The sequence below is a fragment of the Neofelis nebulosa genome, chromosome 12 (genome assembly GCF_028018385.1).
Source record: "Neofelis nebulosa isolate mNeoNeb1 chromosome 12, mNeoNeb1.pri, whole genome shotgun sequence".
In the NCBI taxonomy this organism is placed as follows: domain Eukaryota; kingdom Metazoa; phylum Chordata; class Mammalia; order Carnivora; family Felidae; genus Neofelis; species Neofelis nebulosa.
Genome location: NC_080793.1, coordinates 68074435 through 68090489, shown reverse-complemented (window position 1 = coordinate 68090489; position 16055 = coordinate 68074435). Strand labels below are relative to the sequence as shown.

Below are 16055 nucleotides of genomic sequence, written 5' to 3'. Positions count from 1 at the left end.
ATGTAATATATTACATACATGAATAGAATATATCCCATTATACATTATTAATATATACAACATATAATATATAATTATATATAAATTATGATGTAATTATTTATAAAATTGCCTACACTTACACTATCACATAAACATTTAATTTATATATTTAATTGTATAAGCTACATTGGTTATCTTCTTTCTAGCTTTATTGAGATATAATTGACCTACAACATTGTGTAAGTTTAAAGTGTACAACATATTGATTTGATGCACTTAATATATTGTGAAATGATTACCGCTGTAGAGTTAACTAACACGTCCATTACCTCAGTTAATTACCATTTCTTTTTGTGGTGGGAATATTTACGATCTCCTCTCTTAGCAACTTTCTTTCCCCCCCCCTTTTTTTTTCAATATATGAAGTTTATTGTCAAATTGGTTTCCATACAATATCCAGTGCTCATCCCAACAGGTGCCCTCCTCAATACCCATCACCCACCCTCCCCTCCCTCCCACCCCCCCATCAACCCTCAGTTTGTTCTCAGTTTTTGAAGAGTCTCTTATGCTTTGGCTCTCTTCCACTCTAACCTCTTTTTTTTTTTTTTTTCTTCCCCTCCACATGGGTTTCTGTTAAGTTTCTCAGGATGCAACTTTCAAGTATACAATGGAGTTTTGTTAATTAACTATAGGCACTATGCTATACACTGCACCCCAGGATGTAGTCATCTTATAACTGGAAGTTTGCATGCTTTGACCAACATCTCCTTAGTCGGCCGGCTCCTCCCTCTTCCCCCCAGTCCCTGGCAATCACCACTCTACTCTCTGTTTCCATGAGTTCAGCTTTTTTGGATTCCACGTGTAAGTGCCAGCATATAGTGTTTGTCTTTCTCTGTCTGACTTATTTCACTTAGCATAATGGGCTCAGGGTCCATCCATGTTGCAAATGGCAGGATATCCTCCTTTCTCGTGGCTGAATTATATTCCACTGTATATGTATACCAGGTTTTGTTTTTTTTTAATCCATTCATCCACTGATGGGCACTTTGGTTATTTCCATATGTTGGCTATTTTGAATAATGCCGCAATGGATCCAGGGGTGCAGATATCTCTTTGAGATCCGGATTTCATTCCTTTTGGATGGATACCCTATATGGGTTATTTCTGTCCTTCTAAATCTTCACTGTACTTGAATATCCCTGATCAAATGTCACTTTTGCTATGAATACTTCCCAGTTTTACCAGTCACAAGTAGTTTCTTTTTCTGCTGATTTCCATTGCTCTCCCAGTTCCTTGACAAAGGTACAAAAAGCCTACATGTCTCTTCCCTAAAAGATTGCACTCTGCTGTTGTCATGAGAGTGTAATCATTGTTGTGTTATTTTAATCTTTGCACCCTTTGTTAACCCTGTGGTCAAAAATTATTACTTAACTACAAAGCTATTTTAACTGAGGTCTAGATTATTTGAAATAAATTAATATCTTACCCTGTCATCCTTTTGACATATTTGCATTTCAACAGGAACTTTCTGGAGAAACACAATGCTGAACTTACAAGATTTGAGGGTGGCCATTTAAGGTACGAAGCCAGGTTTGTCATATTAATTAGGGGCAAGTTTTATCTCGGACTCCAAATCTCATTCTGTGGGTGGAGGCCTCATCTACTTATGCCTGAGACTTGCTCTGCCTTTATTCTTAATACATGGGGATCAAGATTGAAGAGTTGGATTCTTATGGAAAATACTCCTCTTGGACATTTTCTGTTAGCCTTTCCTGTATACAAAGCACCCCCAAACTTAGTGACTTAAGATAGTAATAAGATATTATTTTTTAAGCCTCTGTGGTTGGCAAAGCAGTTCTTCTGTTGGTTTTGTATGAGGTCATTCACGTAGGGGGTCAGCTGGGCCAGAGGGTCCAAGATGGCGGGTGATGCTGGCTCTTGTCCTGAATACCCGGGTTCTTCTCTATGTGCTCTCCCATCCTCCAGGAGGCTAGACCAGCTTCCTGACATGGCAGCCACAAGGTAGCATCCCAAAATGGCAAGGGCAGAAGCTACAATGTTTCTTTATTCCAAGGCTCCAGATTTCACACAACAGGAATTCCATAACATGCTATTGATCAAGTCAACTCACATGCCAGCCGATAGTGGAAAGATGGGGAAACAGATGCCACTTTCAACGGGAGGAGCTGCAAAGACTTTGTAGCCCTATGAAATCGACCAGACAGCTGTGTCGCATCTCCAGTGACCCAAACCCGAGGGACTGAGGCTACCATCCCACGCTATGCAGAAGTCCTCTACTTATTCTCCTCTCAAAGGGACAGAGGAAGGATATGCTATCTTCAAAGGCTTCTCTCTGCCCAGAGATGGGAGACAAATGATTTCCCAATACAATGCTACACTGGACTGACCCGAATTAACCAATGGTATGATATCCTCGAAGATTTCTTTCTTTGCCCAGAAGTAGGAGAATTTGAACTGTCTCATCTGTGGGGAAGAATACTATGTTGGCTGACCACCATGTATTTCTGGAAAATTAACCACTTACCTCTAAGTGATGGCCGGAGGCTGCCCACATTGCCAAACCATTTCTTGCAGGTGGTAGTAACTTCCTAAAGCCTAAGAATGTGAAGTAGCTGGCAAAGCATCATCATAAAACTATCTTTAAAGAATGCTGAGCTTGCTTGAGTGGAATTTAGAGGGGAGATTCTATCGTCTGTAGAAAGTTAAACAGTCCCCCCCACCCCCACCACCACAATACAGTCTTTCCTCTGCCCCAAAAGTTTGTAATAAGGATGAGTAAGATGCTGTGGATTCCCTGCACTCAAACACGAGGGAGCATTTCTTATAACATCCTTTTGCTTGGTCAGGGAGGGGAGATGTTTGAGGAATTCACCGAGCACCACATTCCACACTCACAACCACGCTCAGAGGGAAGAATTGGCATTGCACAGCTCAGGAAATGGCATCTGAGGGGCTAAGAAATCGTCTACTATCTCACAGCTAGTAAGAACTGGAAATGGAATTCATGCTTAATTCCAGGTCTGTCTGAGGGGAGACTCACCACCACTGCCCTCTCTCCCAGGAGGATGTACACACAAGATCTGCCAGATAGATCATGCCTTGGATAAAGGAATACAAGAAACCAAGGACTTGTAGAATCCCAGAGAGGAAAGCGTTGGAGGAAGTTTGGGGATGGCCTGGAAGCATGATGTTACTCCATTCCTGTCTTTAGAAGAAAGGTCCAATGAAGAAAGATTATTGAAGTAAGAGATAGATAGAGATAGAGATAGAGATAGAGATAGAGATAGAGACATAGAGATGGAGGTGGAGTTAGAGAGAGAGAGAAAGAGAGAGAGAGAGAAGGAAGGGCTGCACCCTGAAAATGTACACTCTGGCTTCAACAAAGGCTTGGTGACCCAGAGGCATTTCTCATTTGCCAAGGGGAAGTTCAAAGCACTTTCTGGTGTGTAGTGTAGGCCAGCCTGGGCTTTCCAGCCAAGCATGTGCCAAGACCTGGGAAAAGCTGTTGTTAATTCTATTCAGTTCAGTCTAGCATTATGCAGGGAAATCATTTGTCTTAAATAAGACCCTGTGTTTTGCAAGGTACTGTCATCTTGTTACCACATATTCACAAATACCCGGGGATTACCTATTGAGGTATTTTTTGCCTTGTTTCACATTGGCTGGGCATGTCAAAGACCCAAGCCCACCCCACATCTCCCAGGAGGGGTCAATTCCACTGAGGGAATGTCTAGTGGTTGCCTGGGGACCGCTGTCCAATACTCAAGCCTTGAAAAGGGAAGGGGGAGTCTCCCATTGCCCAGTCTGGGGCTGAACTCCTCCACATCTTGAAAACCGTTGTATTATTTTTGCCTATCCATTGTGTGCTTATGACTGACTCGTGATAAATGTGGGCTTACTCAGCAGCAGGCTTATAAGCAGAAGAAGGGAGAGAACCCGGTGTCCCATAGACTAGGGGCCAAGATAACAAGGGACTCTTCTCTAATGTGATGGAGGACAGAAGGAAACCCACAAATACGGGCATCAGATGTTCTGCTAGTCACATAAGTAGGAGCCTGCAACCAGATTTATTTGCTCTGGAGAAATAAGAAAGTGGTACATTTCTTATACTCAGGCATTGTTGGGCAAATTAACACTCATTATATATATACCTGCCAGATAGGCGTGTGCATATATATATATATATATACACACATATATATATAATATACATATATACATATATACATATATATACAATGTACATGTATATACAATATACATATATACATATATATACATATATATAATATGCTCTCTTATGGCATTTTCTGATGATTTTGTGTTCTTTAGTCTTACTTCTGCCAAGTTGTTAGAGAGACTAAGATCATTTCTTATTGTGGCATATTTCTTGGACCTAGGCTCACGCTATGACCTTAGTGGACATGTGTGTCTTTTGACGCTTGCAACATATTGAAAGCTTATTAAAGATTACTAAAAGACTCTTAAATTTCCCAACTTTTTAACAAGAAGAACCAACCTAATAGTGCAGCTGAGGGACACTCGGCTAGTCCTAACAGCGGGCACGTGATTCTCAATACTGCCCTGCATTTAGAATGGCAGGTGTCTTGGCACATTGTCAGCACAAGCCAGTTGACTCACCCCAAAGAGCCAGCCCAGTGTTTGCGGCATCCCTGATTGCCTAGAGAGATTTCTGTTTGGTGTGTGTCTTTAGAAAATACACTGTCCCATTAGTAACAACCTCCTCACCCTTTCTTTCATTCCAGCTGTAGCTGACGGCCCCAATCCTCTAGAAAACAGCACAGACCTAGCAGTTTAGGATTCTCTGTAGAGTGTCTTTTTCAGTGGAAGGGTTAAAATGCATTACATTACATTGAGTTAGTCTGCTGTGTCCTCCGTGTGTTAGCAAGGCAGCCTGGGCTCTCCTGCAGTTTTCATTAATATGAAGTGAGTGGTGGGTGCAGGGGTGGGTGTGGATAGAACAGGCTCCACTAGTCCTCAGAGACCGAATTTCCACAGTGGGCTTCGGGAAGCCATGGCTGTCAAAATGAGCCACTCAGGATGATACCTTCTCCATTCTCCAGTGTGAGTGTGTGCGTGTGTGTGTGTGTGCACGCGTGTGTAGGGGAGTTCAGAGTCCATTCCTCCACTTGGTCTGAAAGTATTTGATAAGTGGAGACACAGAATTTTAAAGAGGAAGAGGTTTTCAACAAGCTCACATAGGCTGAACTTCAGCAGACTTGGCAAATGGGCTTTCCATTTGGGAAATGAGGAAGTAGGGCAATTTGCTCATTGTTCTGTTATCCAAGCACGTAAGTCATATATTTTTATTGTAGAAGATTTAGAAGAACCAAAAAAATACAAGGACACAATTAAAATCACCTAAATTACACTATTAATATCTGCGTGTAAGATGAAATTAAATACTACATATGTATAGTTGGTGAGGTATTTAATATGATGTGATATGCAACATTTTATAAAATGTATTGCATTATATTACTATTTTTTTCTACAAAAGTATGAAAATATATGCATATACTCTATTGAACTTAAGTGGTATGTAGTTTCAGACTCTCTCAAATGTGATTAACGTAAGTATTTTAAGGAAGAATAAATGAAGTTTTCCATTAATGAACAAATGCGTGAGTAGGTTCATTTTCCACTTGGTGGGCGGGGGGGGGGGAGGGGCAGGGCTTACAACCCTTCCCCAAATTTTAAACTAGAGGAAATCTGAGAGATTCACACTAACCTCTTCGTAATGGAATGATAGTTCACCTCCTCCTGACTCTGTCACCAAAACATGCCAACCAACACATGCACACACACCCATCATTTAAATAGTAGTGCTTGTTTATCTCACTGTGAACTTGGCCTGGGACAGGAAGTCTGGTTCTATAGGTTCAACTCTCAAAAATACAAGCAATGAAACTCTGTTTTTCATTTCTTTCTCTTAAACGCCCTCTGCTCTCTTTTATACACACACACATCACCACCACCACCTTTCTGCAGCATAAATAAATCCCTCATGTGGGAAGGTCTTATGTAATCCCAGAGATTTCCATGTTGCTGATGTTGGGCTGAATGTTAGGTGTTATCTTTTTTTTTTCTTTTTTGCAGTGTAATCTTTCTCTTCAGAGGTGAACTATGATTTAACAAATAAAGCTTCAAATAAAAACCCGGCCAGTTCTTCTGAGGTCCACTGCATCTGACTCAAAATTGCTTTGAGACTTTAGTTGTACATCTCTGACTTCCAGATATTGCAGAAAGGTGAAAAGTGGGAAAGAAACATAAGCCAAAAACATGGGACATTTCAATCTAATCTCATTTTCTTCTCCTCCACTTTTCTGTACAGGTTAAGAATAGGGTTCTGATGCCCAAGGCCTGACCTGAATCCTGACTTTGCCACACTCACCCAGGTGACCTTGAACTCTTAAAGTTCCAGTTTCCTCATTAATAAAAGGGCTTAATGATAGTCCTCTTTTATCAAATATGACAGCACATTTGCCTTGCTCATTTTTCTTCTTATTAATTATTGTGAAGGTTAATCAAGATAATGGGTGTTTAGTACTTAGAACAGGGACTTTTAAACACTAAGTGCTAAATGTTAAGCAATTATAATTCTATTATCATCACTGGTCTTTTTGAAAAAAAAATTTTTGTTTGTTTTTGAGAGAGAGAGAGAGAGTACATGCCCCCATGTGTGTGTACCTGTGCCTGTGAGCAGTGAGGGGCAGAGAGAAAGGAGACAGAAGATCTGAAACAGGCTCTGCACGGACAGCAGTGAGCCTGATGCAGGGCTCGGATTCACAAGCCATGAGATCATGAGCAGAAAGTTGGACACTTAACCGACTGAGCCACCCAGTTTCCCCAGCATAATTGGTCTTTTCTTAATATCAGTATTACTGGGCTAGCATTGAACTTGAAACTAAAAAAATTGTAGAATGAGCTGCAAAGCTCAACATAAATTTCCTCCTGAAATACTAATTTATTTTTCTTCTAAATTTAAAATAAATACAAGCATATATAACACCCATGAAGGGGTGGTGGCAAGCATTCAGGAAATTTCCTGCTTATAAAAGAAATCTAACCTGGTAAAAATAAATGAATATGCAATTAGACTTTCCTAAGATTTCTAACTACAGCATGTCATGATCTGTAATGCTGTATTGTCTGTCCATTTCAGTACAATACCCAGATTATAAATTATGACCTTCATAGGCGAATTACCCAGTGCAGCCAATATTGCTCGAGAGGGTGGTTGTGAGAGAAACCTAATTCTGTTAAAGATTCAGTTACAAAGGAGAACGTCAAAGCGGATGAGGAATGATGCTGTCATGGGATTGGGGTTTAGTACCATGAAACTGATCATCCATGAGTCAGTTTTTGGCTCAAATGTGGGGAGCCTCCAGGGAACACTAATAGGATTCACAAGTGTTCTGGCATCATCTCAGTGCTGCGTAAACCATGAGACCAGGGCAAGAGAGCTCAAGAGGGATAACATTTCCTGGCTTCTTTCTTTCTGGCATGTTCAGAGTATCAGAGCTTGGGAGCACACTGTGTTGACCAGTGTTTAGTGTTGAATGAGGTGGGATGGGAAGAGAGGACAAAAGGGTAGTTTCTCCCTTCCAGAGGTCTTACCAGCCATTCCTGAAAGGGATCCGGGATCAGGCTTGGGGGCAAGGGAAATCCCCCCAGGTCTCCCAAGAGTTGATAGGGCATGTGAAATAGACAACAGAGTCTGAAGGAAGAGACTACGGCCAGATCCTGAAGCATCCATCACGAATGCACATTCCATGGTTCCTCATGAAGGTCTGTGAGATCCCTCTGAGCCATCTGAGGACAGTGAAACTAGTTTCCCCATAGACGAAACTGAAATTGAACTGAATATGACAGCACATTTGCCTTGCTCATTTTTCTTCTTCATAAACGTGTCTGCTGTCCCCTGGCCATCTTGGTCTGCTCTCTCCAGCCTGCCAGAAATGGCATTCTTTGTTACAGAGACTCTCAACTGTAGGTTTGTCAGTGTGACTGTTCCCATAGTGAGCATGACAGAATCCCCTGGGTTCTGCTCCTTTTATAACATATTTGTGTTATCTGTGAATGGGATGAATTCATTGCTTGAACTGGGGGTGGGGGGCATTTCTTCATGGACAGGCATATTATCTATGTGTTTAATTCTTCATGGGGCATGTTATCATGGGGGCATTTCTTCATGGGCAGGCATATTATCTATGTGTTTAATTCTCAGCTAGAAAATATCAAATGGCTCACACCTTGAAGAAGGATAGCCCATCAGTCAGATGGAGATCATGAGGGTCTGGCATGAAAGCCACTGAGTTCCACCATAGCTTTCCAATGTACCTTTACAAGTAAGCTACTTAATTTCTCCGGATTTCAGTTTGTGGAGAGAGTTGAGCTGTGTCCCAATTGTACCTTTAAGATCAAATTTTAATTGCTTATTGTTTGATATTATATATATACATCCATCAACCAAGAAAAGTATACATGTTTCTTGACCGTCTTGAGTATTAAAGAGATATGGGCGTAATGTCCCATAAGACAATGCCTAGTGCATGAGAGTCACTCAATAAATACATCATGGCTGCGTTGTTGTTTTTATGCACATAAACATGCATATTACTCAAGCCAACCCTGAGTTTTAAACTCTCAGTTGAGCTCAATCCTTGTACATGAACATAATAACTGAAGGGATCCAGCTGCTTCCCTTGACCATGCACGATTGCTGGTTTTCATGCTGGATACTTTGGAGCCTTCCCATCTGGTCCCATGGCACTGTTGGAACCTTGGGAGTTTGAGGCAGTTCTTTCCCCCCCCCCCCACCCCACCCCCCCAATCCACTCAACATAGGAGGGTGAGAGCCTCTCCTCCAGCTGGGGCAACATTGGGAGTAGGTAAGTTCCTGGCAATCTGACTTGCTCCTTGGAATGAGTTTTCCTATAGGACCATATGTTACATGGTATCTGGTTTCTTGGAGCAGTCCACAAAAGAATCTTGTGTGAGTCAGGGAGGAAACACATGGCACATTCAAATGGGGAATCTGGGAGGGTTTAGTAAAAAGATTGTTTACAAAGATGTGGGCAGGGTGTAGAGAAATCATCAACGATGGTGTAGAGAGATCACCAACAATAGTGTATCAGCCTGGAGACTTGGAATGGGAAGGCTTAGGTGCCATGGCAGGAATATGTATCAAAACATGGAAACAGCTAGTGGGAAGGGCCACCAGCCAGGCCCCTACAGCACAGACATGACTAGCTTGTGTTCCTTGGGCAGGGAGCCAGGGGAGACAATATCCTCTCCTCAATCTCTTATTCCCCATTGAGTGAACCCAACCAGAAGTCAAAGAACCAGGAACCAATCTGTGTAGACAATTCAAAATCTTTTTTTTTTTTTAATGTTTGTTTATTTTGAGGGAGAGAGAGACAGAGTGTGAGCAGGGGAGGGGCAGAGAGAGAAGGAGACACAGGCCCCCAGCTGTCAGCACAGAGCCCGATGCGGGGCTTGAACTCATGAACCATGAGATCATGACCTGAGCTGAAGTCTGATGCTTAACTGACTGAGTCAGCCAGGTGCCCCCCGTGTAGACAATTCAGATCAGCCTTTTAGGGTGGAGCAGGCTGGAAGCCAGTAGAGTGAAGATCCCCAATCATAACGTGGTTTTCTAATCATGAATCCAATCACAATTGTTCCTAAGGGAAGTATGCAAGCCACAAATGTAGTATAAAATTTTCTCGGGGCCACATTTAAAAAATAAATTAATTTTAATAACATTCTATTTAACTTTATATACCTAAAATATTGAGTTCTACCATATAATCATTATAAAATTTACTAATACAGTATATTATATTTTTTTAAACCCAGTCTTCAGAATCTGATGTATATTTTATACTTCTAGCAAGACTATCTCAATTCAACTAGTCACATTTTAAGTACTGAACAGTCCTGGGGGGCTGGTAGCTACTCCGTTGGACAGTGCAGGTCTAATATATTTTAAATGCTGAATAAATGCCAGATATTATTATTACAAAGGGCGGGAATTGAGAAACATGCTTTGCCTGGTTTGGAGGGGGGAGGTGATGGAGGCTTTGGAGGCTTGTGTCAAAGGCCCGACGGTCCCGTCTGCCGGTGTCCTCCCTGTGCCTTGACATGCCTCACATGGCCATCTCATTTACAGTCCCAGATTCTTAAACTCAAAGTGAAGGTAGAGATGGGCCCTCCTGGGAGAGATCTGAGGCCAGGCTGTGGGTGACTTGAGAGGACAGGAATGCGAGTTCCCCATCTCCTGGGACTCATCTATCCCCATCACCCCATTCCTGCTACCTCACATCTCACCCCCCCAGCGGGCCACTTCATCCAGGCCTCTGCTTTGGCTTACGTCACATCCAGAATTTCTGCCCGTGGAGTTTCTCTGAAGAAGGTGACTGGTTTCAAGAGCCGGGCAGTGTTTTCAAATGACAGTTCAGCCCCTTTGAGAGTGACATCATGGCAAGAGTGATGGTATTAACTCCAGTGTTTGTACCAGAGGATGACAGGGACTCAGATGCCTGGTGAGCTGGCCCCACCTCTTAGCTGTGTTTTTCCACTAAAGATTTAATTAAACCACTGCTGTGTCAATATTCCTAGCATGCCGCCAGTCTCTTACCCTTGCACGGAAACATTCCGGGTCTCCGAGCATAGATTCATAGGGAATTGGGTGCGGTGGGGGGTCCTGGGAGGGAACCTGGTGTCGACAGGCCATTTGGTGAGGGGCTTTGGTTGCTCTGCGTGGGTCCGAGCGGCTCAGGCTCAGTTTGCAGCTGCACCACAGAGCCGGAATAAGGGCAGGCCCTGCTTCAAAGTCTTTGGTCAGAATGACTTCACGGCCTTTTGTTCCTCCACCAGCTTCTCTCTCTTCCTCTCAGGAAAGAATGGCCCGCGTACCAGCTGGGGTTGCCACCCTGGAACCACGATGCTTAGCCTTTCTTCTGTTACGAGACTGTTGAGACTGTTGGAGTCTCAAGGCTACGAGGGGCGTGGTTTTAGCCTTATTTTAAATGGTCATGGGAACAGGATTGAGAGGGTAAGTAACTTTGCTTGAGGTCACTAAGCCTCAGATTTGGGATTTGACTTGACTGTGCCACTTTTCAAAGTAATCGTAATAATGACAAAAATAATAGTGGCAATATGGAGTAAGCACCCAATAAAAGGAAGCCATTATTGTCACACAAGTAAGAGAAATGTACAATTTGCATGTTATCACCTCCCTCTTCCTGCTCCTGGGCCAGAAATGGTAGCACTATATGGACTTGCTTTGTCCGTTAGTGGATGAAAGCAGATTCCCAAGGAAGCGGTGTCTCCTTCAGGCTCTATTAATTCTTTTTTTTTTTTTTAAGTTTATTTATTTATTTTGAGAGGGAGAGAGAGAGAAAAAGTGCGAGTGGGGGAGGAGCAGCGGGAGGGGGAGAGATGAGTGATGGAGAGCCGAGTCCTGAGGAAATGAAGACAGAGGAGAAGCTTGAGTTAGCAGAGGAAAGGTGGATGGGAAAGGGACATGGGTGGCTGGGTGGGAAGGGTTCCAGGATTGATTCCCTCCCTTTAATTGTGCACATGGCCCACAGTGGCAGAGATGGTGGCTGTTCACTGAACAGTCCACATGTGCCCCTGCACTTCCCAGACCCCCTTGGATTTTCTCACTTTCTGCCCTTTGCCACATCTTCATTAATGGGACTACTATCTGAACAACTGAGCAGACCCTAATCTGAGAGTCGTCTGGGGCTCCTCTCCCTCCCTTACCTTCCATATGCAATCTATCACCAAGTTCTTTCAAGGGTAGCTCCAAAATACATATCCTGACTTATTCCTTATCTCATGTCTTTCTAGCTTCAAAGCTACCGACCTAGTCCCAGAAACCACATCCTTTTACCTGGGCTGTGCCTCTTGTTTGGTGTGCCTGTTCCCAGCCTTATTTCCCCCTTCATTCTTTATATAGCATGCTATTTAAAAACATAAATCAGGTCACATCTCTTCTGGCTTAGGATACCTAGTGGTTTTTCGTGGCATTTTGAACAATAATCTAAATACCATAAAATATAGGTACCTATAGGGTATTTACCTATACCCTCCTTAATTTAGTGTTGGCAACCTCTCTGTCCTCACCTCCTGCCCTTTTGCTTACTAGGCTAAGCCCACTGGCTTTCCTTCTGTTAATCCAATACCATAAGCTTTCTCCTGCCTTGGGTCATTTGCACCTGTTATCCCCTCTGCCTCCAGGACTTCACAAGGCTGGATCCATCTTGATGTTTAGGCCTTAGCTCAAATGTCACCTCCTCAAAGAAGTCTTTCCTGAACACTCAACATAAATGAGCCTGCTGATCCCCATTCTATCACACAAACCCTGCTTTAATAGCTTCACAGTGCTTATCATCACCTGTCCAGTTACCATGGCATGGAGAAAGAATATAAGTGCCGTGAAAGCAAGGACTGTCTTTTTAGCCTTGTTTCTCCTTTATAAGTGCACTTGACATGTAGTTGATGGTTGGAAAAATATTCGCTGAATAAATGAATGAAAGTATCTACTTGAGTTCGATTCCCAATAGTAGTCTGTAAGTTTACCAGCCAGATGAGAGGACTTCCCCTAAGAAATTCTGCCCTAGCTTAGACCTGGGCAAGGGACCTCTGTTGTAAGATCCTTGCTTTATAGGGCTCTACTCTGACCTTCCTCTAGCCTTGTTCTTTCTCATAAGATGAAGACATCAGGAGGTTCAGGGGATATGCCCTCCCAGAATGCAGTCTAGAAGGGAGTATAACATTTCTAGAATTCCCTTCTAGAGTGCCCCTCTTTTAGACCCCAGAATTCCCTATCCAGTGACTTTGAGCCTACTTCCAGAGCCTACATGGGACTCTTCTCCATGTCTGTTCTCCTTGGGCAGACCAGCGTGCATGGCCCTATGCCTGGTGGTGGCACAGGGGCAGTTGTGTGATGTTAGGTGTGGACAGATCTTAGATGTGCAGGCTGGGGTGTCCACTCAGCTCTGCGTGCTGTGGAATGGAGTTCGAGTGGTAAGAGAGGAGGGTCAGGTGGAGAGCTGAGGCTTGCTTCTCCTCATTGCCAGTTTTAGCATGGAACACCAAGGAATCTGAGAAGCCTGCATTGAAACCCGGCCTCTGGAACATGATGGAAAGAGGAGAGGAGGAGATTATATATTGAGCAATACGTGAGCTTGGTTTGTAACTTCTAAGTATTTATGTGGCATCTCCGTTTGGACTCTCCCCAGCCTACAAATGCTCTGGGCAGGCCTCCCGAGCTGTGTGGAGTCCTGGCTCCCTTTGCATTGATTTAAGATTGAGTGAAGGCCCTGGAGCATTCCCTCCATCATTGAAACAGAGGGGCCCCCAAGAGAGAACCAGGAACTCCTGGTGGTGCAGTAAGCCATGTTCCTTCCCCATCGTTGTATTTGTGCTTGCTTTCCCCAAGGTCATTAACAGGATTAACGGTAGAGGGTTTGTGAACAAGATTAATGCCCCATAACAAGGGTTTAGATAAATCAATCAAGTACATACATCCAATGCTATACTCTGTACCTATGAAAACATTTTAGATAAATAATTGGAATAACAATCCTATAAGTACTAATAATCATAACAATGACAGATCTTCCTCCTTGAGCACTGGGTCTCTGTCCGTCAGCATGTGCAGCAGCTCAAACTCACCATCTCACTCAGGCCCCCAAACCACAAGGTGGGTTCTTAGTTCCAGGCATCAGCAAGGAAACTGAGCTTGGGAGGATTTGGTTATACAAGGGTATGTGGATTAGGGAGTCGCTCTCTGAGTCTTTTGGACTGGGCCACAGTTTCTCCACAGGGCGGAGGTGGCATCTTCCAGAATCACAGGGCCCCCCCCCCTTTCCTTAGGAGAAGGGAAACCAGAGCTCCCTTTTTTATTGAGGTATGATTGGCATACAATGTCGTGTAAGTTTAAGGAGCATAAAGATGTTGGTTTGACACATTTACATAGTACAGTATGATTACCGCCTGGTATCACCTGTGCCATTGCTTTTTTGTGGTGAGAACATTTACAACCTAACCTTCTAGCAACTTTGAGGTATAAAATCAGTATTGTTGAGTGCAATCACTCCGCTTTGCATTAAGTCTCCAGAATTTATCCATCTGCTACGTGCACGTTTGTATCATTAGACAACATCTCCTCAGTTGCCCGAGCCCCAGCTCCTGGCCACTACTATTTTACGGTCTGTGTCTATGAAGTCAGCTCGTTCAGACTCCACGAGTGAGTATAAATGATATCGTGCAGTTTCGGCCTTTCTCCAAGCTGACTTGTCTCAGTGCAATGTTCTCAGAGCCCAGCCAGGTCATTGCAAATGGCAGTCCTGTGGCTAAATAATATTCCACTGTACATTTATACAGCTTCTTTATTCATTCATCGATTGGCAGACCCTTAGGTTGTTGCCACCTGTTGGCTCTTGTAAATCATGCTGCAATAACATGGGAGTACAGCTGTCTTTTTGATATCTGGTTTCCATCTCCTTTGGATATATACCCAGAAGTGGGATCGCTGGATCATATGCTAGTTCCATTTTTAATCTGTCGGTGGGAATGCTAATTCTCTCAGCCACCATGGACAGCAGTATGGAAATTCCTCAAAAATGCAAATATAGAAACCTGTGTCCTTTGACCCTCAGTTTGCTTTTCCCTCCTCTTGGCCCTTTGATACTTAACCTCTCTAAGTCTTCAATTTTTTTTTTTTTTTTTACCAGTGAAATAGGAATAATAATAATACAACAATACAACAATATGGAATATTCCTACTTGTTCACTCTCTCGATAAGTTCTTATTTTTCTTTTCCTCTTCTCTGGATGCTGGTTGTCAGCTATTGTGTTCCCTGTGGGGTCCAGGAGGTGGGGTAAGTGGCCCTCCCCATGACCCATTCTGGGAAGAGCACCAGCGAGAGAGAGTTGGGAATTTCCACACCACCCAGCTGATCTCCTCCTCGCAGCTGTCCAGCCTGGTGTACTAAATCATTTGGTTTCCTCTCTTGTCTCGAGGTGCCCATCAAGGCCCTTCCAGTATGACAAGGCCTCGGGCACAGGGTAGTGAGAAGAGAGAAGGGACTGAGAAGTGAAAAAAAAAGGCTATATAAAATGCCTATAAGAAACTCTGTGAGTTTGTTGATTACCCCAGAGGTATTTTTAAAAGCTTAATGTTCTACATTACAAATTACCTTTTGAAGTTACCTACTTCACCAACATTGTTGGTTCATCACATCATTGTTGTCATTACCATTATAAGTGTTCCCATTAACAACAACAAAAGCAAAGAGTAAGACTAGGCATTTGTGCTCTTTAAGAGGAATATACACTCCTGCTGCTCTCCCTGTGTTCTGCTCCTTCTTGTTGACCCTGTGGTAAGAGCCTTGAGTGTATGACTCACTCTCTCCTCTGGATGATGTTCCTCCCAGATTAGCAGAAAGTCCCCTCTTCTTCTATATTTTATTTTCTCTTCAGGTTCCTGGCATGTCTGTTCTTCTTCCCAAGAAGGTTCTCTGGCACGTTCAAGGTGGAATGATTTCAAGTCAACTTAATTGTCCCCATTTTCATCTTAGTAGACATCCACTCCAGGTGCTGCATTTGGCACTGAGTGGAAGAGTGACGTTCAGATGGTAGTAAGGGGATCGTCTGGCCGTTGGATTGTTCTGCGTGAAAGCAGACCTATTGGAAGGTCTTTCTGTAAGTAGCTAATACACATAAACTGTGAAACAGAACAAAAAGACATAATGGACTAAAAATAGATAATAAATAAAGGAAAATACAACAGACAAAAGAGAAAACATCCAACTTCCAACTAGACAGAGATATAGGCCCTACTAAATTTTTGGGGTACGGTTTTGAAAGGCCCATTAGTAAATGCTCAGGGTATGGATCCAGGTTTCCTGGATTCGAACCCTCTTTATCCTGCTTGTCAGCTTGGGACCCTGGACTAGTTAACTTGCCTCAGTGTCCTCATCTGTAAAATGGAGATAATACAAGGACCTCTA

The 16055-nt window shown here is 43.1% G+C and overlaps 1 long non-coding RNA gene across 5 annotated transcripts; it reads left to right on the top strand.

Annotated features, from left to right (window-relative positions):
- Positions 1 to 568: 568 nt before the first annotated feature.
- On the top strand, positions 569 to 16055 carry LOC131491975 (uncharacterized). Of its 5 annotated transcripts, none has more exons than XR_009251751.1 (6): positions 569 to 1572; positions 10414 to 10574; positions 10929 to 11086; positions 13119 to 14290; positions 14778 to 14924; positions 15526 to 16055. It is a non-coding gene; the product is annotated as an uncharacterized LOC131491975 (long non-coding RNA). The 5 variants fall into 5 exon arrangements; XR_009251752.1 differs by lacking the exon at positions 15526 to 16055 and adding an exon at positions 6359 to 6422 and having other exon boundaries at positions 569 to 1560; positions 14778 to 15264; XR_009251753.1 differs by lacking the exon at positions 15526 to 16055 and having other exon boundaries at positions 569 to 1560; positions 14778 to 15264.